Genomic DNA, 18,751 nt, shown 5'->3' on the forward strand with positions numbered 1-18,751 from the left:
TTAGAGTGAATAGTCGTAGGTGGATGGTAGAAACTTTAGAAGACTCAAGCGTGTGGGTACGAGAGCAAGTTGGGTTGTTATGACAAAGAAACTAGGAGGGAACAGAGAAGTAATTACTGTCAGGCCTCAGACACCTGCGTTTCGGTGAGGAAAAGAAGATGAGGTTTACTAGAGGAGAGATGGTGTTCCAAATCTAAATCTAGATTTAAAGGCAAGAATATTGCAGAAGTTAATGAAGTAAAAGTTAAGAGGGTGTCAAGGGATTTACGAATGATACCAGAAGAAAAGCAGTCCGACCTGAAGACATTTGTGGTCCCCTCTAGAGATGTGGACTCCGAGACTTGTGTAGGAATCATCATATTGAATTTTTATTTATTTATTTATTTATTTATTTATGTATTTATTTTTTTTTATTATATAGCAGGGACACTGACCAAGGGCAACAAAAATCCAATTAAAAAAAAAAAGCCCACAGAGATGCCAGTTCCAGGAAAGGGTCCAAAGCGGTAGTCAAAAATTGAAGGATAAATTAGTGTCTTGAAACCTCCCTCTTGAAGGAATTCAAGTTACAAGAAGGTGGAAATACAGAAGCAGAAAGGAAGTTCCAGAGTTCACCAGAGAAAGGGATGAATGATTGAGAATACTGGTTAACTCTTGCATTAGAGAGGTGGACAGAATAGAGGTGAGAGAAAAAAAGAAAAGCTTGTGCAGCGAGGCCGCGGAAGGAGGGGAAGCATGCAATTAGCAAGATGAAAAGAGCAGTTAGCAGGGTGTGCCAGCACTCCAGAGTACCTGCGAAGTAGGCGGGGACTTACTCCGTCAGGGCCCACAGCCTTGTTCTCCTCGAGGGCTGAGAGGGCAGCTCGCACCTCTTCCTCAATTCTGGTGATTGTAGTCTGCCTGTCCCCCACAACCATAGGGAGGGAGGGAGGAAGCTTGGTGGGATGAGGGACAGTCATCTTGCGGGCAAAGTGTTGGCTCAGCAGTCCACCTTATCCTTATTTCTTATAAGGAGTTCCCGGATTCTTTGAGGAGAGGGGGATGGTGCAGGTGTTGTCTTCTCATTGTGTGTCCTTCACATGGTACCACCACTGTTTTGAGTCGATGTGACCGCCTCTCAGCTTCCTTTTCTTGTTCTCCACCCACTGTGCCCTGGCCTATGCTTGGGTGGACTCCATGTGGGCGGCTGCATCCTTGTGACTGTCTTTATTCCACCGCGTGGGTTGCGCTTGTAGATGTGCCATAGCCGTTGTTGTCAGAGGCGGCGCGGCACTAAGGTCAAAACCATGGCTGTTCTGAGAACCTCACTCTGTGTAGCTTGTGGGGCACCCACCGCTCCCGTGCTCTCAGTAGCACCTCAGTTAGCCTCTCTGCCTGCTGATCCACGTCTCCTTGCAGCTGACTGGCCCAATTCGTTGTCGCCAGGCAGCGCCTTCATGCATTATCTTGAGATGGCCACCTCCAGCTAATTTATTCCCACATGTACTTCAAGTGTGTTCCTTTAGTCTATCTACACCACTACAGGCCCGCTTGTCCTGCTTATGGATAAAATACAGGGGTGCGTGAACAAGACCTAAGTGGTTCAGTTTTAAATAGCGTTAATGGTGGTGGTAGTGTTACTAGTATTTAGTTCTTGAAGCTTCGTGTTAATATCAATTATTCTGTTTTTAAAAGCTTCCGGTGTTGCGGTGATGAGGTGGAACAGGAAGCAGATAAGTGATGAGAAGAAAGGAAACGAAATGAGAGGAAAGGAGACGAAGGGGAAAGGTGAGATTAGGTGAGGTGATGGGAGGAAAGGAGAGGAGAACAACAAGGAGGAGAAGAGGATAACCACCTCCACACTACCACCGCCACCCTACAGCAGCACTACCACCACCATAGCAACAACAAGAAAAACAAGCAAGGGATCTACACGTACACAAACTAATACGTGAACAAGAATAAATAAATAAAACCGAATAACGATACCACACGTCCCTTTCAATAATAATTAGTAGACTGTCCAATAACGGTGTGTATATCAGCGATCTTTTTGCCAAAGCTTTCATTTATAAGCTTCCTGTTCTTCATTCTCTCTCTCTCTCTCTCTCTCTCTCTCTCTCTCTCTCTCTCTCTCTCTCTCTCTCTCTCTCTCTCTCTCTCTCTCTCTCTCTCTCTCTCTTTTTAACCCTCCGCTTTTATACCCATCTCACTCCCCCGTTCTGTGTGGCATGTAATATTGCATTTGGGGGCTTATAGGTCAAGGTGATTTGTTGTATCCACGGAAATGAAAAAAAAATGTTCCTTTTTAATCCTAAAAATAAGTTTCAGAAGTTTTAAAATAAATATTTATGTCATTTGAATTTTTTTCTGTCCAAAAATGGTGAAATGGTGAAATTTAGTAATTTTGGGACACAAAAAAAAATCTTAAACGCCACAAAAACAAAGGTTGAGAGGAATAATGGACACGTCCTTTTTTGCAATGAAAAAGAGTTGAAAAATAACACTTCCTTGTCAAAGACAAAAAATCATGTTACATTATTTAATTCCAGACTAATATAGATATTGACGCCACCAAACCCTGAAGGAGATCCTTCTTTATGTAATAACAATCAATCTTAACACAAAAATTTTCCTAGAGCGTCCAGGAGTTCCCATTTGTCTAGAGTTGGTAACCTTGAGCACTCGATACATTACACAACTATCAAGTGAAGCAGTGTGTTTTGTTGCTTCTTGTTTTTCTTCTGGCAGTCACCTGTTGTGCTGACTCAGCCTTCCATTGTTGTTACATTCAACATAATCGGTTATTCTATTCTTTTCAAATATATCTCGTCCTCTGATGGTATTCCTTTTAGACCATCATGTATTTCCATTGAAAATTAATTAGTTTATTTTTTTCTTTAATATACACAACTCCCTTGTTTTAAAATATATATTGTGTCCACTCTCTTACTCATCCATGCAGTGTTGCGTCTTTAACTTCTGCTGCTATTTTAGTGGTTACCGCTTTCAACTTGCAAACTGCATTCCTTGTCTCTTTCCGTGACTTCGCTGCCGAACACACTATAATCATTATCATCCCTCAAATATTTTATTTTGTTATATCTTTTGTTGTGTGTCCATATATTGCTTAGGATACTAATATATATATATATATATATATATATATATATATATATATATATATATATATATATATATATATATATATATATATATATATATATATATATATATATATATGGTCACCAGACGGCTGGATATGCGCAATGGGGCTGAATTTACTATAAAAAAGAAAATATATATATATATATATATATATATATATATATATATATATATATATATATATATATATATATATATATATATATATATATATATATATATATTAGTATCCTAAGCAATATATGGACACACAACAAAAGATATAACAAAATAAAATATTTGAGGGATGATAATGATTATAGTGTGTTCGGCAGCGAAGTCACGGAAAGAGACAAGGAATGCAGTTTGCAAGTTGAAAGCGGTAAATGATAATAGTAATAATAATAATAATAATAATAATAATAATAATAATAATAATAATAATAATAATAATAATAATAGTAATAAATTTGGGGCTTGGTAATAAAGGCATTTTTTTTTTTTTTTTTTTTTTTTTTAGAATTTATGCAATTTTCATTCACTGTGTGATTTCCCTAGCCTTGAGGTCTCCTCCCACCACCCCATTCCCGTAGTCCAGTAGCCCTCTATAAAAAGCTCACCACTGCCTGTCCTCCTCACTCGCTACGCTTCTCACCCAGACAGCACTCGGCCCTTCCTTTACCTCCGTGCGTCTCTTCAGCTCCTGAGCGTCGCGCTGCCAACATGAAGTTCATCGCGTCTGGTGTCTTGCTGTTGCTGCTGCTGTGTGTAAGTATTGGCATGTGTGTGTACGTGGTCGTGGTCGCATGCATGGCAGTGGACGAACGTCACTACTAATCAAAACATAAGAGCATATATGGAAAACTGCAGGAATCCATCAGGGCTACATGTGGCAGTTCTGTGTAACACCCACTCATTGTATCCGTCCCTCGTCCCCACTCCATAAATCTTATTTTAAAATCTTCATATTGACTAGTCACTGTCCTGATTACTGAGTCTATTCCAGTCGATTACTGTACTATTTGTGAACCAATTTCTCCCTATCTTTTAAAATTAGCATTATATGAAGAGAGAGAGAGAGAGAGAGAGAGAGAGAGAGAGAGAGAGAGAGAGAGAGAGAGAGAGAGAGAGAGAGAGAGGTGTGGGGAGAGAGGTTATCAGCGGCACAGGCTCTAATGTGATATTTGGTTCATTGCAAGGTTTAGTGTTGCCGCAAGCTGGAGAATCCCCGAAATGACAACGACTAAACGCTCAATTCAACATGGTCAGACCACAGTTTCTATCATCAAAACTCCTGCCGTCCAAGGGCAGGATGTGGAAAGATGTGAAGTTTCTTGATAAATATTGCCAATGGAAAATTTGAACAGTATGCTGAGTGTTTTTCGTCCGAAAAACGTGCACAAGTTGTTGGAGGGTAAAGTACTGTCCATGTTACACTATTTATTTATTTTTTTTTTTTTTCACATTTTCTTCTTTTAGTATTAGTGAAAAATTATCACTACCAAAATCATATTTCTTCATCAGGATTATTTAGGAAATCACATTTCAAACAAGTGGTGTTCGATAGAACATATATATTCCGATATTCAGATTGTTGCCAAATGAACGCGATTGTGGGAGCTTTTCAACCTTAACATTCACCATTCTCAGCTAACACACAATCACAGAAAGCATCTCAAAATATAAGTAGAAATAACAGGTAACTTGGCTGTAGTACACGGGGCAAGTGGGGAGCTGTGACAGCCAGTGTCGGTGGTGAGTTGGTATCACTGCGCGTTCCGACCCAGTGGTTGGTCGTGTTTTCGTAGCGAAGACAGCTTTCTTTGTGGTCATCCAAGTTCCAAGCTTGTAAGTTCTTATTAACTTAGTGAATTAATAAGTGCAAGTTCTAGTGTAGCGCAAAACTGGCTTGAAAGGCTGGTGGCAGGCGACTGATATTTGAGGCAGGCAGGTTCGCTCCTGTGGGCTCTCAACTCGCCACGTCAAACCAATAGCTACCTACATCCCTACATATCTACTTCCCAATTTATTTATAGTAGTAACTTATACTCAGTTTGTACTATATTAATCTTAACTACCCTTTAGTATACCTTTACAATATATATACAAATCTTAGCACAAACCAATATTACATAGATGTTATGCGTGATGCGAGTGGAATACTGGCCTGGTCTGCACCTGAGTGTCTGTATTCTCCTGGACCGGAGGCAACCCTTCGGATCTGCGGACCTCAATACGGTTGATTTAGGCAGACTCAGGATAGTACTCTAATGGAATTATGTTGATGATAGTTCTAAGAGTTGTTTGTCCCTTTACAAGAATTTTTACCAGGATACAATCTCAGTATCCTAGCTAAAGGGCAAGTGAAACGACTCTCCTTCATTTTTAACGAGACAATTTCACCTTCCTTAAGGGGAACTATTTTTTTCACCTGGTTCAGCGCCAGAGAATTTCTCACAAAGACTGACAAGATACTCATCAGACCAGTATTTCTCACACCTATGTAACAATTTGTTTTGTTGATAACTTTCCCTCAAAGAAACTGGAACCTATATTCTGTATTTCTTTTATTTTTTTATTTTTTTATGTAGGAGGGGCACCGGCCAAGGTCAAAAAAAAAAAAAAAAGGCACACTGAGGTGCCAGTCCCCATATAGAGGCGAAAGCCTTAGTCAAAAATACAGGTCTTGAAACCTCCTTCTTGAAAGAGTTTAAGTCATAGGAAGGAAATACAGAAGCAGGCAGGGAGTTCCAGAGTTTACCACAGACAGGGAAGAATGACTGAGAATACTGCTTAGCTCTTGCATTAGAGGTGGACACAATAAGGTTGAGAGAAAAAAAGAAAGGCTTGTGTTTATAAGTAAAGTTTATAAGTAAAGGACAGACAGAGGATATTCAGTGTAGAAGAGGAATACAGTTGAAAGGCATTCAAAAAGAGTGGATAGTTGTCTGGAATGTTGCGTCGAATTGATAAATGGAGTAATTGAGGTTTTGAGACAATGAACAATACCTTCCGAGGGTCTCGGAAGTTTATTAATCTGATAGGGTCTCTCCTACTGTTCTTAGAATTTGCGCCTCCGTGCTTGCACCTTGCCTACTCAAACTCTTTCAGTTCTGTCTATCAACATCTACCTTTTCTTCTTGATGGAAGTTTGCGTACATTCAGCCTGTTCCTAAAAAAGGGTAACCGTTCTAATCCTTCAAACTACTGTCTTATTCCTTTATTTTCCTGCCTATCTAAAGTTTTTGAATCTATCTTCAACAGGAAGATTCCTAATCATATGACTTCACAACCTTCTATCTGATCGCCAGTATGGGGTTCCTTCAAAGATCGCTGCACCGATGATCTGACTTTCCTCAATGAGTCTTGGTCTCATTTAGAGATCTTGGTGAAACTTTTGTTGGTGTTTTAGACATATGAAAAGCTTTTGATAGAGTCTGGCACAAAACTTTGATTTCCAAATTGCGCTCCAATGGCTTATATCGTTTTCTCTATAACCATCCTATTCGTGCCGTGGTAGAGGCTCAGTTTTTTCCTCCTAAATCTATTAACAATGGTGTTTCCCAGTGTTTCTCCTGTCACCCACTCTCCTCCTTTTATTCGTCAATGATCTTCTAAACTAAACTTTTTGTCCTATCCACTCCTATGCCGATGATATCACCCTGCACTTTTCCACATCTTTTCGTAGACGTCCAATCTTCCAGGAAATAAACAGTTCACGCAGGGAACCCACAGAACGCCTGACTTCTGATCTCTCTAAAATTTCTGACTGGGCCAGAGCAAAGCTGAAATTGTTCAATTCCTCAAAAACTAAATTGCTCCACCTATCAACTCAACACAATCTTCCAGACAACAATTCCCTCTTTTTTAGTGACAGTCAACTGTCCCGGTCTTCTACACTGAACATTCTCGGCCTGTCATTTTCTTAAAATCTAAACTGGAAACTTCACATCTCATCTCTAGGTGAAACAGCTTCTATAGAGTTAGGTGTTCTGAGACGTCTCCACCAGTTTTTTCTCAACCCCCCACTCCCAGCTGCTAACTCTGTACAAGGGCCTTATCTTTCCATGTATGGAGTATTCTTCACGTGTGTGGGAGTTCCACTCATACCGTTCTTCTACAGTGGAATGAAAAGGTTTTTGTTTCATCAACTCCTCTCCTCTAACTGACTATCTTTAGCCTCTTTTTCAGCACCGCGATGTTGCATCTCTTGGTATCTTCTATCGCTATTTTTATCCTAACTGCTCTTCTGATCTCGCTAACGGCATGCCTGCTCTGCTCCCGCAACCTCACTGCATAATACTTTCTTCTTTCTCTCATCCCTATTCTGTCCATCTCTCTAATGCAAGAGTTAACGAGTGTTCTCAGTCATTCATACCTTTCTCTGGTAATCTCTGAAATTCCCTGTCTTCTATATTTCTACAATCCCATGACTTGAAGTCCTTAAAGAGGGAGGTTTCAAGACACATCCTTCAATTTCTTACTAACGCTTTGGACCCTGTTAAGACGGGCATTTTAGTGGTTATTTTCTGTTACTGGATTTCTGCTGCCCTTGTTTAGTGTCCCTCCTACATAGAAAAAAAAAATTTCAGTAACTTTTAGATAAATATATCTTGTCCTGGCACAGGTGAATGAACATATATGAAGCTTTTTTTTGGAACGTCACTCTCATCTGCTATTATCAGAGCGCTCGTGTATTCTGCTCCCGTTACTTCGAAGGGTCTACTTACGGTTTCTTTTTCCGAAGGTAGATTTGGGGGTACTGGCCTCATAACGTCAGCATATGTTCCACTCCTTCAGTTAAGTTTTTAGTACTTGACGTATCTCAAGTTTTCCTAACTTGAGACAGTGTTTCTCCAATCCTTCCATGCAATGTTATTCTATGAGCTTCCATTCTGATTAATTTGGTGAGGTAACTCTCCTTTGGTAGCCGGATAGGTTGCTTTGTTCCATATGGTAGTTCTAACTCCGCACCTTATGATTTGTTCTTCATCCATGTATAGCCTAACATTTTTTATTAACTTAATTTTACCTTTGGATCATTCACCTAGTGTCTTATGGATATCTATAAGGAATTCGTGCTGTTTATTTAATTATTATTATTTTTTTTTTTTTATGTAGGAGCAACACTGGCCAAGGGCAACAAAAATCCAATTAAAAAAGGAAAAAAAAATGCCCACTGAAATGCGTCCCATAAAAGGGTCAAGGCAGTAGTCAAAAACTGATGGATAAGTGTCTTGAAACCTTCCTCTTGAAGGAATTCTAGTCATAGGAAGGTGAAAATAGAGAAGAAGGCAGGGAGTTCCAGAGTTTACCAGAGAAAGGGATGAATGATTGAGAATACCGGTAACTCTTTCGTTAGAGAGGTGGACAGAATAGGGGTGAGAGAAAGAAGAAAGTCTTGTGCAGCGAGGTCGCGGGAGGGGGAGAGGCATGCAGTTAGCAAGATCAGAAGAGCAGTTACCATGAAAATAGCGGTAAAAGACAGTTACAGATGCAACATTGCGGCGGTGAGAGAGAGGCTGAAGACAGTCAGTTAGAGAAGAGGAACTGATGAAACGAAAAGCTTTTGAATCCACCCTGTCTAGAAGAGCAGCATGAGTGGAACCCCCCACAGGACATGTGAATCATACTCCCTACATGGACGGATAAGGCCCTTGTACAGAGTTAGCAGCTGCAGAGGTGAGAAAAACTGCCGGAAAAGTTTCAGAACGCTTAACTTCATAGAGGCTGTTTTAGCTAGAGATTAGATGTGAAGTTTCCAGTTCAGATTATAAGTAAAGGAAAGACCAAGAATGTTCAGTGTAGAAGAGGGGGACAGTAGAGTGTCATTGAAGAAGAAGGGATACTTGTCTGGAAGGTTGTGTCGAGTTGATAGATGGAGGAATTGAGTTTTTGAGGCATTGAACAATACCAAGTTTGCTCTGCCCCAATCAGAAATTTTAGAGAGATCATAAGTCAAGCGTTCTGTGGCTTACCTGCGTGAAATCTTTACCTCCTGGAAGGTTGGACGTCTATGAAAAGACGTGGAAAAATGCAGGGTAGTATAATCAGCGTAGGAGTGGATAGGACAAGAAGTTTTGTTTAGAAGATCAGTAATGAATAATAAGAAGAGAGTGGCTGACAGGACAGAACCTTGAGGAAGTACAGTGACCGTCTACCACAGTAGCAATAGAACGGTCAGAAAGGAAACTTGAGATGAAGTTACAGAGAGAAGGATAGAAGCCGTAGGAGGGTAGTTTGGAAATCAAAGCTTTGTGCCAGACTCTATCGAAACCTTTTGATATGTCCAAGGCAACAGCAAAAGTTTCACTAAAATCTCTAAAAGAGGATAATCAAGACTCAGTAAGAAAAGCCAGAAGATCACCATTAGAGCGGCCTTGACGGAACCCATACTGGCAATCATATAGAAGGTTGTGAAGTGATAAATGTTTAAGAATCTTCCTGTTGAGGATAGATTCAAAAACTTTAGATAGGCTGGAAATTAAAGCAATAGGACGTTATTTTGATGGATTAGAACGGTCGCCCTTTTTAGGAACAGGCTGAATGTAGGCAAACTTCCAGCAAAAAGGGAAGGTAGATGTTGACAGACAGAGGTGAAAGAGTTTGACTAGGCAAGATGCAAGCATGGAGGCACAGTTCTGGAGAACAATAGAAGAGACCCCATCAGGTACATAAGCCTTCCGAGGGTTTAGGCCAAAAAGAGCATGGAAAACATCATTGCGAAGAATTTTAATAGGTAGCATGAAGTAGTCAGAGGGTGGAGGAGAAGGAGGAACAAACCCAGAATCGTCCAAGGTACAGTTTTTATCAAAGGTTTGAGCGAAGAGTTCAGCTTTAGAAATAGATGTGATAGCAGTGGTGCCATCTGTTTGAAATAAAGGAGGGAAAGTAGAAGAAGCAAAGTTATTGGAGATATTTATGGCTAGATGCCAGAAGTCACGAGGGGAGTTAGATCTTGAAAGATTTTGACACTTTCTGTTAGTGAAGGAGATTTTGGCTAGTTGCTTGGCATGGTTCCGGGCAGAAATATAAAGTGCATAAGATTCTGGTGATGGAAGGCTTAAATACCCTTTATGGGCCACCTCTCTATCATGAATAGCACGAGAACAAGCTGTGTTGAACCAAGGTTTGGAAGGTTTAGGTCGAGAAAAAGAGTGAGGAATGTACGCTTCCATGCCAGACACTATCACTATCAGCAAAATACCGCCTCAGGTCCCTCCAACTGGCAGAAGCAAAACGCCAGAGGCACATTCGCTTAGGGGGATCCTGAGGAGGGATTGGAGCGATAGGACAAGATACAGATATGAGATTGTGATCGGAGGATGCCCAAGGGAGAAGAAAGGGTGACAGCTTAAGCAGAAGGATTAGAGGTCAGGAAAAGGTCAAGAATGTTGGGCGTATCTCCAACACGGTCAGAAATACGAGTAGGGTGTTGCACCAATTGCTCTAGGTCGTGAAGGATAGCAAAGTTGAAGGCTAGTTCACCAGGATGGTCAGTGAAGGGAAAGGAAAGCCAAAGCTGGTGGTGAACATTGAAGTCTCCAAGAATGGAGATCTCTGCAAAAGAGAAGAGGGTCAGAATGTGCTCCACTTTGGAAGTTAAGTAGTCAAAGAATTTCTTATAGTCAGAGGAGTTAGGTGAGAGGTATACAGCACAGATAAATTTAGTTTGAGAGTGACTCTGTAGTCGTAGCCAGATGGTGGAAAACTGGGAAGATTCAAGAACGAGGGCACGAGACCAGGTTAAGTCATTGCGCATATAAACGAAACATTCAGCTTTGAATCGAAAATGAGGATAGAGAATGTAGGAGGGAACAGAAAAGGGGCTACTGTCAGTTGCCTCAGACACCTAAGTTTCAGTGAGGAAAAGAAGATGAGGTTTAGAAGAGGAGAGGTGGTGTTCTACAGATTGAAAATTAGATCTTAGGCCGCGAATGTTGCAGAAGGTAACGAAGAAAAAGTTGAGGGGGGGTATCAAGATACTTAGGGTCTTCGACAGAAAGGCAGTCCGACCTGGGGACATTTATGGTCCCCTCCCCAGATGAGTGAAGGTTGTGTGTGTATCATTAGGTGCTTGTAGTTTTGTGTGGAGGAAAAGAGTTGTCGTTAGAGGGCAGGCTGTGACTACCCCTTTGTGTTGTGAGACACAAAGGGAAACGTTCAGTGAGGTCACAACTGGGTTTAATGATAAGTTCACAGCACCCCCTGAACAGTACTTTAGACCTCACTGAGAGTAATTATCGTTTCGGTAGGTGTCTATTGCCTCCTCCTGTGAAAGTTTAGTAGAGGAGAGGTGGTGTCCTACAGATTGAAAATTAAATCTAAGAACGCGAATGCTGTAGTAGTTAATGAAGAAAAAGTAGAGGTGGGTGTCAAGACACTTAGGGTTGATATCAGATGAGCAGTCTCACCAAGGGACATTTGTGGTCCCCTCCCAGAAAGAAACTTTGAAGCTGGTGTAGGAGTCGCCATGATAATTTTTAATTTTGAGTGAAGGGTGTGTGTGTAACTAGGTGCTTGTAATTTTGTGTGAAGGAAGAGAGTTTTCTTTAGAGGGCAGGTTGTGACAGCCCTTTTGTATTGTGAGACACACAAGGAAACGTTTAGTAAGGTCATATCTGTGTTTAATAATAAGTTCACAGCACCCCCTGTTTCAGTGTTTAAACCTCGCTGAGAGTAATTATCGTTTCGGCAGGTACCTACTGCCTCTTCATATATATATATATATATATATATATATATATATATATATATATATATATATATATATATATATATATATATATATATATATATATATATATATATATTAATTGATACATAAGTTTGGGTATTTTTATTGGTTAGGAAACCCGAAATCTTTATTTGATCTTGTCCTTTTATTGGTAGGTTTAAAGCTGTTACTTTTATCTTTACTTAGAGTTTTTCTGTGATCCTGTGTGGAACAGAATCTTGACCTCCATCTTTGACTACTAATATCTAATTCTGCTATAAAAACTACTGCAGGAGGCAGGATACTTATTGTTGGTTTCATTATGTGAAAGGGTTATTTTAATTTCATACCATATTACCTTACATAGAGTAACATGATGCACTCCTTTCTTATATATAGGGAACATATGCAGGTTTCTCTTACTTTTTTCTTTTTTTTTCTTTTATTTGGTGTGATTCATTTAAGCATAATGTGCACACTTCTAGCTCCACTATGGTCTGATCATTTTATCCAAAGCGTTTAGGCGTTGTCCTTTACGGGGATTTCCTGGCCTGTGGCGTTGTGACCTTGCACTGAGCAAATTATCGGATTAGATAATCCCACTCTCTCTCTCTCTCTCTCTCTCTCTCTCTCTCTCTCTCTCTCTCTCTCTCTCTCTCTCTCTCTCTCTCTTTATATATATATATATATATATATATATATATATATATATATATATATATATATATATATATATATATATATATATATATATATATATATATATATATATATATATATATATATATATATATGTCTTCCTCCTCACGCACGTGTTGCGGATGGAAGTGACCAATGGAATGACACAGCCGCTCTGACAGTGCGACCTGGCTGAGTCGTTAAAAAAAAAAAAAAGATAATAATAATAATAATAATAATAATAATAATAATAATAATAATAATAATAATAATAATAATAATAATAATAATAATAAAAACGTTACAGCGCAGGGAGGAAACTCAGCCAAATATTGTGCTGTTTGAAAAAATGCAGTTATCACAAAAAAAAAAAAAAATACTACATTAACTTAGCTTTTTAGAGAATTGTGGTTTTCCCCCCCGAAAAAAAATACAGTTGTTACTAAAAAAATAAATAAATAAACATATACTACATTAACTAAGCTATTTTAGAGGATTAGAGTGTAAAACTTAAATTCCTTTCAATTTTGAAGTAGTAAGTACCTGACATGAGGTGTGTTATAGAAGATTGGCAGAGCTATAGGCCGGGAAATCCCCGGAAAAGACAACGCCCAAATGCTTAGGATAAAATGGTCTGACCATAGTCTGTTTATCGTCCTTTCTAACCCTTGGTAATTGCAGCAGTGTATTGTGTTGTTCAGAGCAAAACGCACATTTCCTTAGTGTTGGCGTTTTAGGTCTCGCTCCTGTCTCGTTATTATAGTTAGCATGGGGTGGTACCTCTGCCCTCTTATTTACAGTGGTAGAGAAGTTACCTATTGTTTCTGGGTCCCCATAACCTGGCTTGGCTTCATTTGCTGGGCAATAGTTAGGTTTGGATTCACTTCCTTTCATTTTATAGGGTTGGATCTTGTTCACCTGTTCATGGTAAGTTTCATTAGGATCTATTTTATTTGGTTTCAATGTCTCTTCATTGCTCATGTTTCTGTAAATTTTCAGCAATGATTCATCAATTTCCTTGAAGATGAATTGGCTTTTTAGGTAAATACAACATTTCTAGTGTTTTCTTAGCTTCCTTTCTATTGTAAGGCTTATCAAGCTGCATCCTCAATATTATTGACTTCAGGGATTCTAATTGAACCTGAAAAGTTGTAAATCCTTATAATCAAGGTTAAGAGATGTTAAATCTAGGAGTTTATAGATGAATTTAGTGCTTATTAGCTCCTTTTCATTATAATTCTCTCTGAGCAACCTGATGGCAATATCATAATTTTCTTCTGTAATAACGAATTTATAAATTATTAGGTAGGCAATGTCTTTTAGTTGCCTTAACAGACAGGAGAATTTACTTATTTATGCAATGTCTTGTCTTTGATGGATTAATCTCTTCTATCTTTTCCAGAATGTTGATCACTCAGTGATATTCCTTGTAAATACTGGTAAAGTTATAGCTGGCAGTGTTATGTAAAGCTGGGCTTTCATTGCGGAATTGGGAGGGGTGTTATTAGTTGAATTACTTCGTAATACTTCTAATTCATCTTCAAACATAGTTAACCGTTCCCCATAATTTACTTCTTGTTATTCATAGTCTGAATTGAATTGTTCATAGCTTCAGAATCTTCATCAGTTCACAGTTTAGCTTCTAACTGGTTGAATGTACCCTGACAACTACTTTTTTTTTCTTTATTGATTTTTCTACTCTCTGTAATTTGCCCTGGGTTAATTTTTCACTGCCTGTTAGCTCATTGCTTTACTTGATAGTTCTTGCCAACCAACCTTGTTTTGTTGCGAAGGATTTCTTTAAGATTTTAATAGACATGTTTGTAGATCTAATTTTAAGTTGTTATTATTTACTGGTTATTTGAACAGTCACCTGCTTGCCCACCTGTTGTATGTTGTGGTAGTTTACACCTCCAGTTCTACTGACCTCAACATATGTTTGAGATGTTTCAGGCTGGGCTTTAGATTAGTGGTTTGTATAATACGCCTTTATGACTTCATCCCACATTTTCCTGTCTACGAATTATCTGAGATGGCAGCACACGTGTCTCCTACCTTCCTTGCCAGATGCCATTATATTTTAGGTTCTATTTGCACTATAACAACCTCAGAAGAATAGTGGTTTTGTATTTCTCTAATTATGCCTTTAATGTGTTCCGTTATGTCACTAAGGTCCGTTTTACCGGTTTATCTCATTGATAACCGGATACAATATGGATAATTCGTGAGGCTATTTTAACACCTATTTTAATCTTCGATCGTGGTCAAAGGTTTCACGTCACTGAAAAGTCCTTATTTCACATCCGTGAATTTGCAGAATTGCTCTGTGAGTGTTCCTGTGGCCAACTAATGCCATACGAAACATCTGTTATGAAGCTTCTATAACTTTTGGTAGCTACAAGAAGCCGTCTTCCTCACTCAGAGTACCAAAATTAATTGTGGGAAATTTTTTACCTTAACACTAATCCTTTTGCTCTCTCAGCTAACACATAATTACAGAAAGCATCGCAAAATATAATTTTAAATAACTGATAACTTTGCTGTGGTACATGTGAATAGCAGGAAGTTGTGATGGCTGGGGTCACTGGCGAGTTGGTGTCACTGTGCGCACCAAGCTAGTCTCTGGTCGTGTTTTCGTAGCAAAGACAACTTTCTGTTTGGTCATCCAAGTTCCGAGCCTCTAAATTCTCATTAACTTAAAGAATTTAACAAGTGCAAGCTGTAAGGTGGCGGAGAACTGACTTGAAAGGCTGTCGGCTGGTGACTGCTACTCGAGGGAGAGGCCCTGCACTCAGGAAAGTCCTCGCACTCTCTGCGCATATGCGTGCAGTCTCGCCATGTAATTATCTGCCACCTTCTTATCATCTAATCTAACCCGAACCTAACTAATGTAACCTGACCTAACCTTAACCTTAACCTAACTACCGTTTAACCTAACTACCTTGTACCAAATTACTGGATATCGTCTCTTGTTTATTATAAAACATTATTTCAGCTAGGTTAGGTAAAGTTAGGTTTAAGTTAGTCAGGTTAGGTTTGATTATTAGGTTAGATTTGGTTATGTTAGGTAAGGTTAGCTTAATTAGGTTAGATTAGGTTACGTTAAGTTAGCTGATGAGAAGGTGGCGGCCATTCATGAGGCGAGACTTCTTGCATCAATCACGAGGTGAGACTGGCTCTCAAATGCGCAGTGTGCGGGGACTTTCCTGCGTGCAGGGCCTCTCCTCGAGACAGGCAGGTTCGCTCCTCCAAACAATAGCTATCTATATACGCACTCATCTTCCCAGATTATTTATAGTAGTAACTAAAACTTTGTTTGTATTATGTTAACACTAATTACCCTTTATTATAGCTCTACAACTTACATGCAAGTCACAGCACAGAACAATAATACATTGATATTATCGGTGATGCGAGTGGAAATTTTCACAGAGATGTTGCACCATTTCCTTATTTTTTTAATCAATAAATCATGAGCCCTAACCCAAGTTGAAACTGTTCATTATGTTTCCTTTTCTCGCAGGTTGTGGTCGAGTCGAGAAGTGCAAGCACCGTTGCACCGTGAGTTGCAGCTACTCTTGTGGTTGTCTTACACTGAACAAACATTATATAAGAGCGACACCATCAAACAACAAAAATACGAAACAAGAAGAACAACATCGAACAACACTAAAATGAAAAACAACCACAACTTTAAACAATAACAACAACGACAACAACAACAACAACAACAACAACAACAACAACAACAACAACAACAACAACAATAGCAACAAAAACTACGACACCAACAACAACAACACCGATGAAAATAACAGCAACATCGACGACGACAACAACAACAACAACAACAACAACAACAATAACAAAAATAATACGGAATAACAACAAACAACTAGACTAAACTAAACTAAACTAAAACGACATAAAAAAAAAAGAACAACCAAACGCAAAAAAAAAAAAAAAAAACACACAGAGGAAGACAGTAGGCACCTGTCAAAACAATAGTTGCTCCCAGCACTAAACTGGTTTTGTATTGGATCGAGGGGTGTTGTGAACTTATCAATGACCCAACTCTGACCTCAGTGAACGTTTCCTTTGTGTTTTAATACAAGTGGGCAGTCACAGCCTGCTCTCTCAATAGAAAAAGACAACTCTTTTCCTTCACACAACTCTACATGCATGTAAACTCTGGAACTCCCTGCCTGCTTCTGTATTTCCACCTTCCTACGACTTGAATTCCTTCAAGAGGGAAGTTTCAAGACACTTATCCACCAATTTTTGACCACTGCTTTGACCCTTTTATGGGACTGGCATTTCAGTGGGCATTTTTTTTATTAGATTTTTGTTGCCCTTGGCCAGTATCCTTCCTACATAAAAAAAAAAAAATGTATTATATACACACCCATCATTCAAAATATCAAAAGTTTTTGTATAGAGTCTGCCACAAAGCTTTGACTTCCAAACTACCCTCCTACGGTTTCTATCCTTCTCTCTGTAACTTCATCTCAAGTTTCCTTTCTGACCGTTCTATTGCTCCTGTGGTAGACAGTCACTGTTCTTCTCCTAAATCTTCTCTCTAAACCTGTTCCTCAGGATTCTGTCATGTCACCCACTTTCTTCTTATTATTCATCAATGACTTTCTAAACCAAACTTCTTGTCCTGTCCCCTCCTACGCTGATGATACCACCCTGCACTTTTCCACGTCTTTTTATAGACGTCCATCCCTTTAGGAAGTAAACATTTCACGCAGGGAAGCCAGAGAACGCCTGACTTTTGATCTTTCTAAAATTTTGGATTGGGGCAGAGCAAACTTGGTATTGTTCAATGCCTCAAAAACTCAATTCCTCCATCTATCAACTCGACACAACCTTCTAGACAACTATCCCCTCTTCTTCAATGATACTCAACTGTCCCTCTCCTCTACACTGAACATCCTCGGTCTGTCCTTTACTTATAATCTGAATTGGAAATTTCACATCTTATCCCTAGCTAAAACAGCTTCTATGAAGTTAGGTGTTCTGAGATGTCTCCGCCAGTTTTTCTAACTGACTGTCTTCAGCCTCTCTCTCATCGCCGCAGTGTTTCATCTCTAGCTGTCTTCTGCTGCTATTTTCATGCTAACTGCTCTTCTCATCTTGCTAACTGCATGCTTCCCCTCCTCCCGCGGCCTCGCTGCACAAGCTTTCTTTTTTTTTCTCTCACCTCTATTCTGTCCACCTCTCTAATGCAAGAGTTAACCAGTATTCTCAATCATTTATCCCTTTCTCTGTTGAACTCTGGAACTTCCTGCCTGCTTCTGTATTTCCACCTTCTTGTAACTTGAATTCCTTCAAGATGGAGGTTTCAAGACACTTACTAATTTATCCTTTAATTTTTTACTACTGCTTTGGACCCTTTCCTGGGACTGGCATCTCTGTGGGCTATTTTTTTTTAATTGGATTTTTGTTGCCCTTGGCCAATGTCAATGCTACATAATAAAAAGAATAAATAAAATAAATAAATAAATAAAAAATAAATAAAAATTCAATATGATGACTCCTACACAAGTCTCGGAGTCCACATCTCTAGAGGGGACCACAAATGTCTTCAGGTCGGACTGCTTTTCTTCTGGTATCATTCGTAAATCCCTTGACACCCTCTTAACTTTTACTTCATTAACTTCTGCAATATTCGTGCCTTTAGATCTAGATTTAGATTTGGAACACCATCTCTCCTCTAGTAAACCTCATCTTTTCCTCACCGAAACGCAGGTGTCTGAGGCCTGACAGTAATTACTTCTCTGTTCCCTCCTAGTTTCTTTGTCATAACAACCCAACTTGCTCTCGTACCCACACGCTTGAGTCTTCCAAAGTTTTTACCATCCACCTACGACTATTCACTCTAAAATAAAATTTTTCTGTGTTGTATAGCTCTGTACTAACTCCTCTAGCTATAACTTTTTTTGTTTTGTTTACTATTTAACTTTCAAACTTTACCACATTCTGATTCTTACCTTTCACGGAAATTTCCATTCTTGGAGACTTCATTGTTCACCAATAGCTTTGCTATTCCTCATCCTTCACTGACCATCCTGTTGAACTAGTATTCAACTTTACTATCCTCCATGATCTAGAGCAAGTATTGCAACACTCTATTCGTATTCCTGACCGTGATGGAGATACACCCAACAATCTTGATCTTTTCCTAACTTCTAATCCTTTTGCGTGTGTCATCACTGTCTTTCCTGT

The 18,751-nt window shown here is 39.2% G+C and overlaps 1 protein-coding gene and 1 long non-coding RNA gene across 2 annotated transcripts in view; one reads left to right on the forward strand and one right to left on the reverse strand.

Moving 5' to 3' along the window:
• Positions 1-18,751, reverse strand: part of LOC135100378 (uncharacterized) — a 98,719-nt gene that overhangs the window by 12,545 nt on the left and 67,423 nt on the right. The gene's annotated exons all lie outside the window — the stretch shown is intronic.
• The window catches only part of LOC135100377 (uncharacterized), a 28,090-nt gene that overhangs the window by 1,562 nt on the left and 7,777 nt on the right, over positions 1-18,751 (forward strand). The window contains exons 2-3 of the long non-coding RNA XR_010268642.1: positions 3,786-3,894; positions 16,044-16,081. This is a non-coding gene — a long non-coding RNA (uncharacterized LOC135100377). The remainder of the gene's footprint in view (positions 1-3,785; positions 3,895-16,043; positions 16,082-18,751) is intronic.

The sequence above is a fragment of the Scylla paramamosain genome, chromosome 5 (assembly GCF_035594125.1).
Source record: "Scylla paramamosain isolate STU-SP2022 chromosome 5, ASM3559412v1, whole genome shotgun sequence".
Classification (NCBI taxonomy): Eukaryota; Metazoa; Arthropoda; class Malacostraca; order Decapoda; family Portunidae; genus Scylla; species Scylla paramamosain.